This window comes from Pristiophorus japonicus, unplaced genomic scaffold (genome assembly GCF_044704955.1).
Source record: "Pristiophorus japonicus isolate sPriJap1 unplaced genomic scaffold, sPriJap1.hap1 HAP1_SCAFFOLD_782, whole genome shotgun sequence".
NCBI lineage: Eukaryota > Metazoa > Chordata > Chondrichthyes > Pristiophoridae > Pristiophorus > Pristiophorus japonicus.
In genome coordinates this window covers 1-16,440 of record NW_027254699.1, presented here as the reverse complement: position 1 = coordinate 16,440, position 16,440 = coordinate 1, and the positions used below count along the sequence as shown (strand labels likewise).

At 57.0% G+C, this 16,440-nt stretch overlaps 1 long non-coding RNA gene and 1 pseudogene across 1 annotated transcript; one reads left to right on the top strand and one right to left on the bottom strand.

Moving 5' to 3' along the window:
* The first annotated feature begins 6,233 nt into the window (after window positions 1-6,233).
* On the top strand, window positions 6,234-12,679 carry LOC139256819 (uncharacterized). Its single transcript, XR_011592205.1, has 3 exons — window positions 6,234-6,340; window positions 9,478-9,555; window positions 12,595-12,679. It is a non-coding gene; the product is annotated as an uncharacterized lncRNA (long non-coding RNA).
* Window positions 6,658-8,272, bottom strand: LOC139256821 (collagen alpha-1(III) chain-like; annotated as a pseudogene).
* Window positions 12,680-16,440: the final 3,761 nt, after the last annotated feature.

The following is a 16,440-nucleotide window of genomic DNA, read 5'->3' as shown; positions in this document are numbered from 1 at the left end:
GGCTAAGTGAGTGGGCAAAAATTTGGCAGATGGAGTATAATGTTGGAAAATGTGAGGTCACGCACTTTGGCAGGAAAAAAATCAAAGAGCAAGTTATTATTTAAATGGAGAAAGATTGCAAAGTGCTGCAGTACAGTGGGACCTGGGGGGTACTTGTGCATAAAACACAATAGGTTAGTATGCAGGTACAGCAAGTGATCAGGAAGGTCAATGGTATCTTGGCCTTTATTGCAAAGGGGATGGAGTATAAAAGCAGGGAAGTCTTGCTACAGCTATACAGGGTATTGGTGAGGCCACACCTGGAATATTGCGTGCAGTTTTGGTTTCCATATTTACGAAAAGATATACTTGCTTTGGAGGCAGTTCAGAGAAGGTTCACTCGGTTGATTCCGGAGATGAGGAGGTTGACTTATGAGGAAAGGTTGAGTAGGTTGGACCTCTACTCATTGGAATTCAGAAGAATGAGAGGCGGTCTTATCGAAATGTATAAGATTATGAAGGGGCTTGACAAGGTGGATACAGAGAGGATGTTTCCACTGATAGGGGAGACTAGAACTAGGGGGCATGATCTTAGAATAAGGTTTAAAACAGAGATGAGGAGAAATTTAAAACATTTAAAACAGAGGAGAAATTTCTTCTCTGAGGGTTGTAAATCTGTGGAATTCGCTGCCTCAGAGAACTGTGGAAGCTGGGACATTGAATAAATTTGAGACAGAAATAGACAGTTTCTTAAACGATAAGGGGATAAGGGGTTATGAGGAGCGGGCGGGGAAGTGGAGCTGAGTCAGATCAGCCAAGATCGTATTAAATGGCGGAGCAGGCTCGAGGGGCCATATGGCCTACTCCTGCTCCTATTTCTTATGTTCTTATGTTCTTATAACCAAGGTTCAATACAGGTTTAGCATAATGTCCCTACTTTTCAATTCGATACCTCCCTAGAAATAAACCCTATTGCTTGGTTTGCTTTGTTTATGGCCTTGCTAACCTGTGACGCAACATTTAGTGATTTGTGTGTGTCATACTGCGAAATCCCTTTGTGGCTCTACCCCACCCAGCTGTGGCTCAGTAGGTAGCACTCTCGCCTCTGAGTCAGAAGGTTGTGGGTTCGAGTCCCATTCCAGTAACTTGAGCTTTTTAATCTGTGCTGAAGGAGTGCTGCACTGCTGGAGCAGCCATCTTTCAGATGAGATGTTAAACCGAGGGCCTCTTAGGTGAACACAAAAGATCCCACGGCCACTATTTTGAAGAAGAGGAGAGGGGAGGGGGGGTATTTATCCCTAATATCCTGGAGTCAACATTTATCCCTCAATCAAAAAAACAGATGATCTGGTCATTATCACGTTGCTGTTTGTGGGAACTTGCTGTGCGCATTTTGGCTGCTGTACTGCCCACATTTCAACAGTGACTACAATTCAAAAGTACTCCCTTGGCTGTCAAGTGCTTTGAGACATCTGGTGGCCGTGAAAGGCGCTACCTAAATCCAGCCGCAATCGAGACTCCAGGATGGTATGTTGCCTCCACTGGTGCAAGGGTCAAGGATGTCTCGGAGTGGGTGCAGGACATTTTGGAGGGGGAGGGTGAACAGCCAGTTGTCGTGGTGCATATAGGTACCAACGATACAGGTAAAAAACGGGATGAGGTCCTACAAGCTGAATTTAGGGAGATAGGAGTTAAATTAAAAAGTAGGACCTCAAAGGCAGTAATCTCAGGATTGCTATTCAGTGTAGGAATTGCAGGATAGCTCACGTGGCTTGAGGAGTGGTGCAGAAGGGAGGGATTCAAATTCCTGGGACATTGGAACCGGTTCTGGGGGAGGTGGGACCAGTACAAACCGGACGGTCTGCACCTGGGCAGGACCGGAACCAATGCCCTAGAGGGAGTATTTGCTAGTGCTGTTGGGGAGGGGGTAAACTAATATGGCAGGGGGATGGGAATCTATGCAGGGAGACAGAGGGAAGTAAAATGGGGGGCAGAAACAAAATATAGAAAGAAGAAAAGTAAAAGTGGAGGGCAGAGAAACCCAAGGCAAAAAGCAAAAAGGGCCACATTACAGCAAAATTCTAAAGATTGAGGAGTATTCGTAATAAGGTGGACGAATTAACTGCACAGGCAACAATTAATGAATATGATATAATTGGCATCACGGAGACATGGCTCCAGTGTGACCAAGGCTGGGAACTCAACATCCAGGGGTATTCAACATTCAGGAAGGATAGACAGAAAGGAAAAGGAGGTGGGGTAGCGTTGCTGGTTAAAGAGGAAATTAACGCATTAGTAAGGAAGGACATTAGCGTGGATGATGTGGAATCGGTATGGGTGGATCTGCGGAATACCAAAGGGCAGAAAACACTAGTGGGAGTTGTGTACAGACCATCAAACAGTAGTAGTGAGGTTGGGGACAGCATCAAACAAGAAATTAAGGATGCATGCAATAAAGGTACAGCAGTTATCATAGGCGACTTTAATCTACATAGTGATTGGGCGAACCAAACTAGTAGCAATACGGTGGAGGAGGATTTCCTGGAGTGTATTCGTGATGGTTTTCTAGACCAATATGTCGAGGAACCAACTCGAGGGTTGGCCATCCTAGACTGGGTGATGTGTAATGAGAGAGGACTAATTAGCAATCTTGTTATGCGAGGCCCCTTGGGGAAAAGTGACCATAATATGGTAGCATTCTTTATTAAGGTGGAGAGTAACACAGTTAATTCAGAGACTAGGGTCCTGAACTTAAGGAAAGGTAACTTCGATGGTATGAGATGTGAATTGGCTAGAATAGACTGGCACATGATACTTAAAGGGTTGACGGTGGATAGGAAATGGCAAACATTTAAATATCACATGGATGAACTTCAACAATTGTATATCCCTGTCTGCAGTAAAAATAAAACGGGGAAGGTGGCTCAACCGTGGCTAACAAGGGAAATTAAGGATACTGTTAAATCCAAGGAAGAGGCATATAAATTGGCCAGAAAAAGCAGAAAATCTGAGGACTGGGAGAAATTTAGAATTCAGCAGAGGAGGACAAAGGGTTTAATTAGGAGGGGAAAATAGAGTACGAGAGGAAGTTTGCTGGGAACATAAAAACTGACTGCAAAAGCTTCTATAAATATGTGAAGAGAAAAAGATTAGTGAAGACAAACGTAGGTCCCTTGCAGTCAGATTCGGGTGAATTTATAATGGGGAACAAAGAAATGGCAGACCAGTTGAACAAATACTTTGGTTCCGTCTTCACGAAGGAAGACACAAATAACCTTCCGGAAGTACTAGGGGACCGAGGGTCTAGTGAGAAGGAGGAAGTGAAGGATATCCTTATTAGGCGGGAAATTGTGTTCGGGAAATTGATGGGATTGAAGGCCGATAAATCCCCGGGGCTTGATAGTCTGCATCCCAGAGTACTTAAGGAAGTGGCCCTAGAAATAGTGGATACATTGGTGATCATTTTCCAACAGTCTATCAACTCTGGATCGGTTCCTATGGACTGGAGGGTAGCTAATGTAACACCACTGTTTAAAAAAGGAGGGAGAGAGAAAACGGGTAATTATAGACTGGTCAGCCTGACATCAGTAGTGGGGAAAATGTTGGAGTCAATTATTAAAAATGAAATAGCAGCACATTTGGAAAGCAGTGATGGGATCGGTCCAAGTCAGCATGGATTTATGAAAGGGAAATTATGCTTGACAAATCTTTTGGAATTTTTTGAGGATGTAACTAGCAGAGTGGACAAGGGAGAACCAGTGGATGTGGTGTATTTGGACTTTCAAAAGGTTTTTGACAAGGTCCCACACAAGAGATTGGTGTGCAAAATTAAAGCACATGGGATTAGGGTAATGTACTGATGTGGATAGAGAACTGGTTGGCAGACAGGAAGCAGGCAGTGACTAGTGGAGTGCCGCAGGGCTCAGTGCTGGGACCCTAGCTCTTTACAATATACATTAATGATTTAGGTGAAGGAATTGAGTGTAATATCTCCAAGTTTGCAGATGACATTAAGCTGGGTGGCAGTGTGAGCTGTGAGGAGGATACTAAGAGGCTGCAGGGTGGCTTGGACAGGTTAGGTGAATAGGCAAATGCATGGCAGTATAATGTGGATAAATGTGAGGTTATCCACTTTGGTGGCAAAAACACGAAGGCAGAATATTATTTGAATGGCGGCAGATTAGGAAAAGGGGAGGTGCAATGAGACCTGGGTGTCAAGGTACATCAGTCATTGAAAGTTGGCATGCAGGTACAGCAGGTGGTGAAGAAGGCAAATGGCATGTTGGCCTTCATAGCGAGGGGATTTGAGTATAGGAGCAGGGAGGTGTTGCTACAGTTGTACAGGGCCTTGGTGAGGCCTTACCTGGAATATTGTGTTCAGTTTTGGTCTCCTAATCTGAGGAAGGACATTCTTGCTATTGAGGGAGTGCAGCGAAGGTTCACCAGACTGACTCCCGGGATGGCAGGACTGACATATGAGGAGAGACTGGGCCTTTATTCACTGGAGTTTAGAAGGATGAGAGGGGATCTCATAGAAACATATAAAATTCTGACGGGACTGGACAGGTCAGATGCAGGAAGAATGTTCCCAATGTTGGGGAAGTCCAGGACCAGGGGACACAGTCTAAGAATAAGGGGTAAGCCATTTAGGACTGAGATGAGGAGAAACTTCTTCACTCAGAGTTGTTAACCTGTGGAATTCCCTGCCGCAGAGAGTTGTTGATGCCAGTTCATTGGTTATATTCAAGAGGGCGTTAGATATGGCCCTTAGGGCTAAAGGGATCAAGGGGTATGGAGGGAAAGCAGGAAAGGGGTACTGAGGGAATGATCAGCCATGATCTTAATGAATGGTGGTGCAGGCTCGAAGGGCCGAATGGCCAACTCCTGCACCTATTTTCTATGTTTCTATCCCTTTTGTAATAAGTGACCTCCCTCTTCTTCCGCCCAAAATGTAATACGTCAAGTAATTGTTGTTGCATTGCAAGACCAGTACAGGCTAATGAAGTCATGGGGCTAATAAATATGAATTTGCTGGTTTTAATCATGCAGGGAGTGGATTTGATATATATATATATATGTATATATTATTGTGTGTGTATATATATGTTGTATATTGGGGCTGAGCCGCCATTTTGTGCTGCCTGTATATTTGGGCGAGGCCGAGTGACGGTTGCAGTTTGAACTTCAAACCACCTGCCAGGCAGTTGGAGCCGGCTGCGGCCACGGGCCGGTCACGTGGTCCTTGGGGGGGAGGGGGCGGGGTCTGGGCTGGGGAGGCGGGGCCAGGAGAGGGAGCGGCAGAAGGGGCGGGGCCTGGAGAGAGCGGGGGGGCGGGGCCAACAGGGAGAGAGAGAGAGAGGGGGGGTGAGTGGGTGGGGCCAGGAGAGAGAGAGAGAGAGAAGGGGCGGGGCTTGGAGAGTGCGAGAGGGGGGGCGGGGCCAACAGCGAGAGAGAGAGAGAGAGAGAGGGGGGGTGAGTGGGTGGGGCCAGGAGAGAGAGAGAGAGAGAGAAGGGGCGGGGCTTGGAGAGTGCGAGAGGGGGGGCGGGGCCAACAGCGAGAGAGAGAGAGAGAGAGGGGGGGTGAGTGGGTGGGGCCAGGAGAGAGAGAGAGAGAGAGAAGGGGCGGGGCCTGGAGACTGCGAGAGGGGGGGCGGGGCCAACAGCGAGAGAGAGAGCGAGAGGGGCGGGGCCTGGACAGCGCGAGAGGGGGGCGGGGCCAAAAGAGAGAGTGGGGAGGTGACGGGGCGGGGCCAGGAGAGAGCGAGAAGGTGTGAGGGGGCGGGGCCAAAAGAACGCGGGAGGGGGCGTGGCCAGCAGAGAGAGAGAGAGGGGGCTTAGGGGGCGGGGCCAGGAGAGCGTGGGTGGGAGGCGTGGCCAGCAAGCAGAAGACGTAACCAGGGGAGATTGAGGGCGGGGCCAGCAGGCATGTGACCACGTGACCCCCCCCCCCCCCAACCCAACAACCTTTAATCGATTAACCGCTTATTTTAATTTTTCTCTCTCCATCACCATCGACGGTTTGGTCACCTGATTTTTAATTTTCGGTCCGCTAGAGAAAAAAAAATGATGTCGAAATCCGTTGCCTTCAGCCCCGCCCCGGCGTGTGACGTGTCCGCGCAGGCCTCCCGCCCGCACGTCGCAGCGTCCGGAGCGCGCTCCGCTGGTCCGATGACGTGACCCTGTCGCCTAGCCCCGCCTCCCCTTTTTTTTTGAACGCAGCCGCCCGCCTTTTGGACCAGTGGGAGCGAGCGGCGGCGCAGGCGCAGTGCCAGGAAGCCAGCCGCGCGCGCGCCCTTGGCGGGGCGGGGCTTAACGCTTTCTTCCTCCGTCGGCAGCGAGCGAGCGGACATCTTGCGATCAGGTGAGGGGAGCGCAAAGGAAGGGAAGGGAAACAAAAAGGCAATCGGTCGCCAATCGGCGCCATCCCGCTCGGCCGGCTCCGGCGACGGCTCGATACCGGTCGGGGGCGCGGCGGGCCGTCGTTTGTGGCGGATATTGCGCCGATGAAAACGGGGCCGATGGAAAGAAAGACAAAAAAAAATGGAGCAAGGGGTTGGATGAGGATGCGGCCTGGTGGATGGACGGGGAGCGGGAGCGGATGATGGGGGAGGGTGAGATGAAAAGATGGCGGCGGACGGGATGATGATGGGTGAGGGAGACGGGGGATGGAGATGGATGTTAGTCCGGCGGGGGGGCCCCCGGGGCGGCCATGTCTCCCGCGGCTGCTGGGTGCGCGGGGGCTGGCGGGAAAAATGGCCAACCCGGAAATTGGCCAAAATCAGTCAGACAGGCCGCAGGCTTCTTCCTACTGCCAGGTTCTGCCCCTCTACTGCCAGGTTCCCCCCGCGCCTCTCTACTGCCAGGTTCCCCCCGCGCCTCTCTACTGCCAGGTTACCCCCGCGCCCCTCTACTGCCAGGTTCTGCCCCGCTACTGCCAGGTTCTGCCCCTCTACTGCAAGGTGCCCCTCTACTGCCAGGTTCCCCCCGCGCCCCTCTACTGCCAGGTTCCCCCCCGCGCCCCTCTACTGCCAGGTTCCCCCCCGCGCCCCTCTACTGCCAGGTTCCCCCCGCGCCCCTCTACTGCCAGGTTCCCCCCGCGCCTCTCTACTGCCAGGTTACCCCCGCGCCTCTCTACTGCCAGGTTCTGCCCCTCTACTGCCAGGTTCTGTCCCTCTACTGCCAGGTTCCCCCCGTGCCCCTCTACTGCCAGGTTCTGCCCCTCTACTTCCAGGTTTCCCCCCGTGCCCCTCTACTGCCAGGTTCTGCCCCTCTACTGCCAGGTTCCCCCCGTGCCCCTCTACTGCCAGGTTCCCCCCCGCGCCCCTCTACTGCCAGGTTCCCCCCCGCGCCCCTCTACTGCCAGGTTCCCCCCCGTGCCCCTCTACTGCCAGGTTCCCCCCCGCGCCCCTCTACTGCCAGGTTCCCCCCCCGCGCCCCTCTACTGCCAGGTTCCCCCCGTCCCCCTCTACTGCCAGGTTCCCCCGCGTGCCCCTCGACTGCCAGGTTCCCCCCGTGCCCCTCTACTGCCAGGTTCCCCCCGTGCCCCTCTACTGCCAGGTTCCCCCCGTGCCCCTCTACTGCCAGGTTCCCCCCGTGCCCCTCTACTGCCAGGTTCCCCCCGTGCCCCTCTACTGCCAGGTTCCCCCCGTGCCCCTCTACTGCCAGGTTCCCCCCGTGCCCCTCTACTGCCAGGTTCCCCCCGTGCCCCTCTACTGCCAGGTTCCCCCCGTGCCCCTCTACTGCCAGGTTCCCCCCGTGCCCCTCTACTGCCAGGTTCCCCCCGTGCCCCTCTACTGCCAGGTTCCCCCCGTGCCCCTCTACTGCCAGGTTCCCCCCGTGCCCCTCTACTGCCAGGTTCCCCCCGTGCCCCTCTACTGCCAGGTTCCCCCCGTGCCCCTCTACTGCCAGGTTCCCCCCGTGCCCCTCTACTGCCAGGTTCCCCCCGTGCCCCTCTACTGCCAGGTTCCCCCCGTGCCCCTCTACTGCCAGGTTCCCCCCCGCGCCCCTCTACTGCCAGGTTCCCCCCCGCGCCCCTCTACTGCCAGGTTCCCCCCCGCGCCCCTCTACTGCCAGGTTCCCCCCGTGCCCCTCTACTGCCAGGTTCCCCCCGTGCCCCTCTACTGCCAGGTTCCCCCCGTGCCCCTCTACTGCCAGGTTCCCCCCGTGCCCCTCTACTGCCAGGTTCCCCCCGTGCCCCTCTACTGCCAGGTTCCCCCCGTGCCCCTCTACTGCCAGGTTCCCCCCGTGCCCCTCTACTGCCAGGTTCCCCCCGTGCCCCTCTACTGCCAGGTTCCCCCCGTGCCCCTCTACTGCCAGGTTTCCCCCCGTGCCCCTCTACTGCCAGGTTCCCCCCGTGCCCCTCTACTGCCAGGTTCCCCCCGCGCCCCTCTACTGCCAGGTTCCCCCCGCGCCCCTCTACTGCCAGGTTCCCCCCCGCGCCCCTCTACTGCCAGGTTCCCCCCCGCGCCCCTCTACTGCCAGGTTCCCCCCCGCGCCCCTCTACTGCCAGGTTCCCCCCCGCGCCCCTCTACTGCCAGGTTCCCCCCCGCGCCCCTCTACTGCCAGGCCTGCGCCCCTCTACTGCCAGGTTCCCCCCGCACCCCTCTACTGCCAGGTTTCCCCTCGCCCCTCTACTGCCAGGTTCTGCCCCTCTACTGCCAGGTTCCTCCCGTGCCCCTCTACTGCCAGGTTCTGCCCCTCTACTGCCAGGTTCCCCCCTGCGCCCCTCTACTGCCAGGTTCCCCCCCGTGCCCCTCTACTGCCAGGTTCCCCCCCGCGCCCCTCTACTGCCAGGTTCCCCCCCGCGCCCCTCTACTGCCAGGTTCCCCCCCGCGCCCCTCTACTGCCAGGCCCGCGCCCCTCTACTGCCAGGTTCCCCCCGCACCCCTCTACTGCCAGGTTCTGCCCCTCTACTGCCAGGTTGCCCCTCGCCCCTCTACTGCCAGGTTCTGCCCCTCTACTGCCAGGTTCCTCCCGTGCCCCTCTACTGCCAGGTTCTGCCCCTCTACTGCCAGGTTCCTCCCGTGCACCTCTACTGCCAGGTTCCTCCCGTGCCCCTCTACTGCCAGGTTCCTCCCGTGCCCCTCTACTGCCAGGTTCTGCCCCTCTACTGCCAGGTTCCCCCCGTGCCCCTCTACTGCCAGGTTCTGCCCCTCTACTGCCAGGTTCCCCCCGCGCCCCTCTACTGCCAGGTTCCCCCCCCCCCCCCCCGTGCCCCTCTACTGCCAGGTTCTCTCCCCCCCCCCATGCCCCTCTACTGCCAGGTTCCCCCGTGCCCCTCTACTGGCAGGTTTCCCCCCCCCCCCCCTACTGCCAGACATGTCACACTGATGGCTGAGAAGAGGGCTGGGAGGAGGTTCCTGTGGAGTATTACCAGCAGCAGCAACCTGTTGGGCCGATTGGCCTGTATGTGTGAAGTAAATACTTGGTGCTCTGCTCTCACTTGTGTCTCTCAACAACCGGAGGGTTTTTCTGAAGTAAAATAACTGTTTGTTTCAGTTCTCCTCCCCACAGGCACTGATAACATTTAACATCATGACTCAACAACAGCAGCCGGAGAAAGTCGTGCAGTTTAAGGTAAGCGTGTTTGTGTGTTTGCACAGTTACTCTGAGGGTAGCAGCAGTTACCGCTCTCTAATCCAATGTTTTCGAAATGCTGTTCCGTAGACTGCCACGTTTTACCCCCTCTCCCAGCGGGGGCTGACCCCATACTGAGAAAGGAAAAGACTTGGGATTTATATAGCGCCTTTCACAACCACTGTACATCCCAATGCGCTTACAGCCAATGAAGCACTTTTGGAGTGAAGTCACTGTTGTAATGTGGGGAACGCGGCATCCAATTTGCGCACAGCAAGCTCCCACACACAGCAATATGATCATCTGTTTGTTATGTTGGTTGAGGGATAAATATTGGCCAGGACACCAGGGATAACTCCCCTGCACCACTTCGAAATAGTGGCCGTGGGATCTTTGTCGTCCACCTGAGAGAGCAGGCGGGGCCCTCGGTTTACCGTCTCATCTGAAGTGCGGCGCTCCCTCAGTACCTGCCCCTCCGACAGTGCGGCACTCCCTCAGTACTGCCCCTCCCACAGTGCTGCGCTCCCTCAGTACTGCCCCTCCGACAGTGCGGCACTCCCTCAGTACTGCCCCTCCCACAGTGCTGCGCTCCCTCAGTACTGCCCCTCCGACAGTGCGGCACTCCCTCAGTACTGCCCCTCCCACAGTGCTGCGCTCCCTCAGTACTGCCCCTCCGACAGTGCGGCACTCCCTCAGTACTGCCCCTCCCACAGTGCTGCGCTCCCTCAGTACCTGCCCCTCCTACACTGTTGCTGCACTGTCGGAGGGGCAGTACTGAGGGAGTGCTGCACTGTCGGAGAGACCATCTTAAATCCTCCAACAGGTGGACATAGACAATCCCATGGTGCTATTTCGAAGAAGAGTTATCCCCGGTGTCCTGGCCAGTATGTATTCCTTAATCACTTAGCAAATTGGCCTTCCTGATCACTTGCTGCACCTGCATACTAACTTTTTGTGTTACAAAGGATCCCCAGGTCCCTCTGTATTGCAGCACTTTGCAATTTTTCTCTTTAAATTATAATTTGCTTCTCTCTCTCTTTTTCTGTACACCGACTGTTGCCTCACAGTCCATCCCCCTCACAGAAATGTCCATACACTGACAGGTATCTTTGTGCCTCTGCCTCAGGAAAATATCTGTACACTGACTGGTGTCTCTCAGTCCACTCTCTATCTCTCAGGCTGACATCTGTACATTGAACTGTGTCGCTCCAGCAACCCTCCCTATCTCTCTAACCTCCTCCAGCCCCGACAACCCCTCCCTATCTCTGTAGCCCCCTCTAGCCCCTACAACCTTCCCTATCCCTGTAACCTCCTCCAGCCCTACAACCCTTCCTATCTCTGTAACCTCCTCCAGCCCCGACAACCCCTCCCTATCTCTGTAGCCCCCTACAACCCTCCCTATCCCTGTAACCTCCTCCAGCCCTACAACCCTCCCTATCCCTGTAACCTCCTCCAGCCCTACAACCCTCCCTATCTCTGTAACCTCCTCCAGCCCTACAACCCTCCCTATCTCTGTAACCTCCTCCAGTCCCTACAACCCTCCCTATCTCTGTAACCTCCTCCAGTCCCTACAACACTCCCTATGTCTAATATCCTCCAGCCCTACAACCCTCCCTATCTCTGTAACCTCCTCCAGTCCCTACAACCCTCCCTATCTCTAACATCCTCCAGTCCCTACAACCCTCCCTATCTCTGTAACCTCCTCCAGCCCTACAACCCTCCCTATCTCTAACCTCCTCCAGCCCCTACAACCCTCCCTATCTCTAACATCCTCCAGTCCCTACAACCCTCCCTATCTCTGTAACCTCCTACAACCCTCCCTATCTCTGTAACCTCCTCCAGTCCCTACAACACTCCCTATCTCTAACATCCTCCAGTCCCTACAACCCTCTGAGATATTTGCACTCTCCCAATATGGCCTCTTGCACATCCCCCTGATTTCAGTTGCTCCACCATTGGCGGCCGTGCCTGAACCTCACCGCCTCTCTCTCTATCTCTCTCTCTCTCTCTATCCTACTTTTAATATGCTCCTTAAATCCTACCTCTGTCCAAGGTTTTGGTAACGTGTCTGCTTATGTGGCTCGGTGCCAAAATCTGTTTGATAATCGCTCCTGTGAAGTGCCTCAGGATGTTTTTATGATAAATGGGCCGATATGTGACTCCAGTCCCACCCCCACCCCCTTAATCTTAACTGCACTCGCAACCCAGCGGGTCACGAAGGTGGCTCACCACCGCCAAGAGGCACCTGCTGGGTGAGCGCTAAATGCCTACTGTGCCTGCGATGCCCACAATCTCTCGGGATGTGAGCAGTGGAAGGTTTTGGGGAGTCTGTAACACGCAGCGTTGAATGGGTCACTGTCCTCCCTCCCTCCCTACCTCGGGACAGTCCCTCTAACTACAGTTATACAGGGCCTTGTTAAGACTGCACCTGGAGTATTGTGTACAGTTTTGGTCTCCTTACCTAAGAAAGGATATACTTGCCATAGAGGGAGTGCAGCGAAGGTTCACCAGACTGATTCCTGGGATGGCAGGACTGTCGTATGAGGAGAGACTGGATCGACTGGGCCTGTATTCACTGGAGTTTAGAAGAATGAGAGGGGATCTCATTGAAACATATAAAATTCTGACTGGGTTGGACAGACCGGATGCGGGGAGGATGTTTCCCGGGGCTGGGAAGTCTAGAACAAGGGGTCACAGTCTCAGGATACGGGGAAGGAAATTTAGGACCGAGATGAGGAGAATTGTTTTCACTCAGAAGGTGGTGAACCTGTGGAATTCTCTACCACAGAAGGCTGTGGAGGCCAAGTCACTGAATATATTTAAGAGGGAGATGGACAGATTTCTAGAAACAAAAGGCATCAAGGGGTATGGGGAAAAAGTGGGAATATGGTGTTGGGATAGAGGATCAGCCATGGTCTTATTGAATGGTGGTGCAGACTCAAAGGGCCGAACGGCCTACTACTGTTACTATTTTCTATGTTTCTAACCCGCCGTTTGTCTGATGGTCTCCACCAACTCTCTCTCTCTCTTTCCTTTCAGCTGGTCCTAGTCGGTGATGGTGGCACGGGGAAAACAACTTTTGTCAAGCGGCATGTCAGCGGAGAGTTCGAAAAGAAATACGTCGGTAAGGAGGGTTCGCTGTCTGCTCCTGCCTCTTTGGCGGGGGGGACCTCCGGTTGAGTGGGAGGGGGTCATCCAAATGTTGATGAGGCCGCCGTCTTTAGGAGGTGTTGCAGAGTGAGCTGGCCCTGTTAGAATGAGGAGAACGAAAGCAGGGCTATCATCCCTGATTATAATGGCTCCACCATTGGTGGCCTCCACCACTGGGCCCCAAGCTGCCTGAAGTCTCTCTGTCTCTCCCTTTCCGCTCTCTCTCTCACTCTCTCTCTCTCTGCCGCGCTCGCTCTCTCTCTCTCTGCCGCGCTCGCTCTCTCTCTCTCTGCCGCGCTCGCTCTCTCTCTCTCTGCCGCGCTCGCTCTCTCTCTCTCTCTCTGCCGCGCTCGCTCTCTCTCTCTCTGCCGCGCTCGCTCTCTCTCTCTCTGCCGCGCTCGCTCTCTCTCTCTCTGCCGCGCTCGCTCTCTCTCTCTCTGCCGCGCTCGCTCTCTCTCTCTCTGCCGCGCTCGCTCTCTCTCTCTCTGCCGCGCTCGCTCTCTCTCTCTCTGCCGCGCTCGCTCTCTCTCTCTCTGCCGCGCTCGCTCTCTCTCTCTCTGCCGCGCTCGCTCTCTCTCTCTCTGCCGCGCTCGCTCTCTCTCTCTGCCGCTCTCGCTCTCTCTCTCTCTGCCGCGCTCGCTCTCTCTCTCTCTGCCGCGCTCGCTCTCTCTCTCTCTGCCGCGCTCGCTCTCTCTCTCTCTGCCGCGCTCGCTCTCTCTCTCTCTGCCGCGCTCGCTCTCTCTCTCTCTGCCGCGCTCGCTCTCTCTCTCTCTGCCGCGCTCGCTCTCTCTCTCTCTCTGCCGCGCTCGCTCTCTCTCTCTCTGCCGCGCTCGCTCTCTCTCTCTCTCTGCCGCGCTCGCTCTCTCTCTCTCTCTGCCGCGCTCGCTCTCTCTCTCTCTGCCGCGCTCGCTCTCTCTCTCTCTGCCGCGCTCGCTCTCTCTCTCTCTGTCGCGCTCTCTCTGCCGCGCTCGCTCTCTCTCTCTCTGCCGCGCTCGCTCTCTCTCTCTCTGCCGCGCTCGCTCTCTCTCTCTCTGCCGCGCTCGCGCTCTCTCTCTCTGCCGCGCTCGCTCTCTCTCTCTCTCTGCCGCGCTCGCTCTCTCTCTCTCTCTGCCGCGCTCGCTCTCTCTCTCTCTGCCGCGCTCGCTCTCTCTCTCTGCCGCGCTCGCTCTCTCTCTCTCTGCCGCGCTCGCTCTCTCTCTCTGCCGCGCTCGCTCTCTCTCTCTCTGCCGCGCTCGCTCTCTCTCTCTCTGCCGCGCTCGCTCTCTCTCTCTCTGCCGCGCTCGCTCTCTCTCTCTCTGCCGCGCTCGCTCTCTCTCTCTCTGCCGCGCTCGCTCTCTCTCTCTCTGCCGCGCTCGCTCGCTCTCTCTCTGCCGCGCTCGCTCTCTCTCTCTCTGCCGCGCTCGCTCTCTCTCTCTGCCGCGCTCGCTCTCTCTCTCTGCCGCGCTCGCTCTCTCTCTCTCTCTCTGCCTCGCTCGCTCTCTCTCTGCCGCGCTCGCTCGCTCTCTCTCTGCCGCGCTCGCTCGCTCTCTCTCTGCCGCGCTCGCTCGCTCTCTCTCTGCCGCGCTCGCTCTCTCTCTCTCTCTGCCGCGCTCGCTCTCTCTCTCTCTGCCGCGCTCGCTCTCTCTGCCGCGCTCGCTCGCTCTCTCTGCCGCGCTCGCTCTCTCTCTGCCGCGCTCGCTCTCTCTCTCTCTGCCGCGCTCGCTCTCTCTCTCTCTGCCGCGCTCGCTCTCTCTCTCTCTGCCGCGCTCGCTCTCTCTCTCTCTGCCGCGCTCGCTCTCTCTCTCTCTGCCGCGCTCGCTCTCTCTCTCTCTGCCGCGCTCGCTCTCTCTCTCTCTGCCGCGCTCGCTCTCTCTCTCTCTGCCGCGCTCGCTCTCTCTCTCTGCCGCGCTCGCTCTCGCTCTCTCTCTCTCTGCCGCGCTCGCTCTCTCTCTCTCTGCCGCGCTCGCTCTCTCTCTCTCTGCCGCGCTCGCTCTCTCTCTCTCTGCCGCGCTCGCTCTCTCTCTCTGCCGCGCTCGCTCTCTCTCTCTCTGCCGCGCTCGCTCTCTCTCTCTCTGCCGCGCTCGCTCTCTCTCTCTCTCTGCCGCGCTCGCTCTCTCTCTCTCTGCCGCGCTCGCTCTCTCTCTCTCTCTGCCGCGCTCGCTCTCTCTCTCTCTCTGCCGCGCTCGCTCTCTCTCTCTCCTGCCGCGCTCGCTCTCTCTCTCTCTCTGCCGCGCTCGCTCTCTCTCTCTCTGCCGCGCTCGCTCTCTCTCTCTCTGCCGCGCTCGCTCTCTCTCTCTCTGCCGCGCTCGCTCTCTCTCTCTCTGCCGCGCTCGCTCTCTCTCTCTCTGCCGCGCTCGCTCTCTCTCTCTCTGCCGCGCTCGCTCTCTCTCTCTCTGCCGCGCTCGCTCTCTCTCTCTCTGCCGCGCTCGCTCTCTCTCTCTCTGCCGCGCTCGCTCTCTCTCTCCTGCCGCGCTCGCTCTCTCTCTCTCTGCCGCGCTCGCTCTCTCTCTCTCTGCCGCGCTCGCTCTCTCTCTCTCTCTGCCGCGCTCGCTCTCTCTCTCTGCCGCGCTCGCTCTCTCTCTCTGCCGCGCTCGCTCTCTCTCTCTCTGCCGCGCTCGCTCTCTCTCTCTTCTGCCGCGCTCGCTCGCTCTCTCTCTGCCGCGCTCGCTCGTCTCTCTGCCGCGCTCGCTCTCTCTCTCTCTGCCGCGCTCGCTCTCTCTCTCTGCCGCGCTCGCTCTCTCTCTCTCTGCCGCGCTCGCTCTCTCTCTCTGCCGCGCTCGCTCTCTCTCTCTCTCTCTGCCTCGCTCGCTCTCTCTCTGCCGCGCTCGCTCTCTCTCTCTCTGCCGCGCTCGCTCTCTCTCTCTCTGCCGCGCTCGCTCTCTCTCTCTCTGCCGCGCTCGCTCTCTCTCTCTCTGCCGCGCTCGCTCTCTCTCTCTCTGCCGCGCTCGCTCTCTCTCTCTCGCCGCGCTCGCTCTCTCCTCTGCCGCGCTCGCTCTCTCTCTCTCTGCCGCGCTCGCTCTCTCTCTCTCTGCCGCGCTCGCTCTCTCTCTCTCTGCCGCGCTCGCTCTCTCTCTCTCTGCCGCGCTCGCTCTCTCTCTCTCTGCCGCGCTCGCTCTCTCTCTCTCTGCCGCGCTCGCTCTCTCTCTCTCTGCCGCGCTCGCTCTCTCTCTCTCTGCCGCGCTCGCTCTCTCTCTCTCTGCCGCGCTCGCTCTCTCTCTCTCTGCCGCGCTCGCTCTCTCTCTCTCTGCCGCGCTCGCTCTCTCTCTCTCTGCCGCGCTCGCTCTCTCTCTCTCTGCCGCGCTCGCTCTCTCTCTCTCTGCCGCGCTCGCTCTCTCTCTCTCTGCCGCGCTCGCTCTCTCTCTCTCTGCCGCGCTCGCTCTCTCTCTCTCTGCCGCGCTCGCTCTCTCTCTCTCTGCCGCGCTCGCTCTCTCTCTCTCTGCCGCGCTCGCTCTCTCTCTCTCTGCCGCGCTCGCTCTCTCTCTCTCTGCCGCGCTCGCTCTCTCTCTCTCTGCCGCGCTCGCTCTCTCTCTCTCTGCCGCGCTCGCTCTCTCTCTCTCTGCCGCGCTCGCTCTCTCTCTCTCTGCCGCGCTCGCTCTCTCTCTCTCTGCCGCGCTCGCTCTCTCTCTCTCTGCCGCGCTCGCTCTCTCTCTCTCTGCCGCGCTCGCTCTCTCTCTCTGCCGCGCTCGCTCTCTCTCTCTCTGCCGCCCCCCCCGCCCCCCAGCTCTCTCTCTCTCTGCCGCGCTCGCTCTCTCTCTC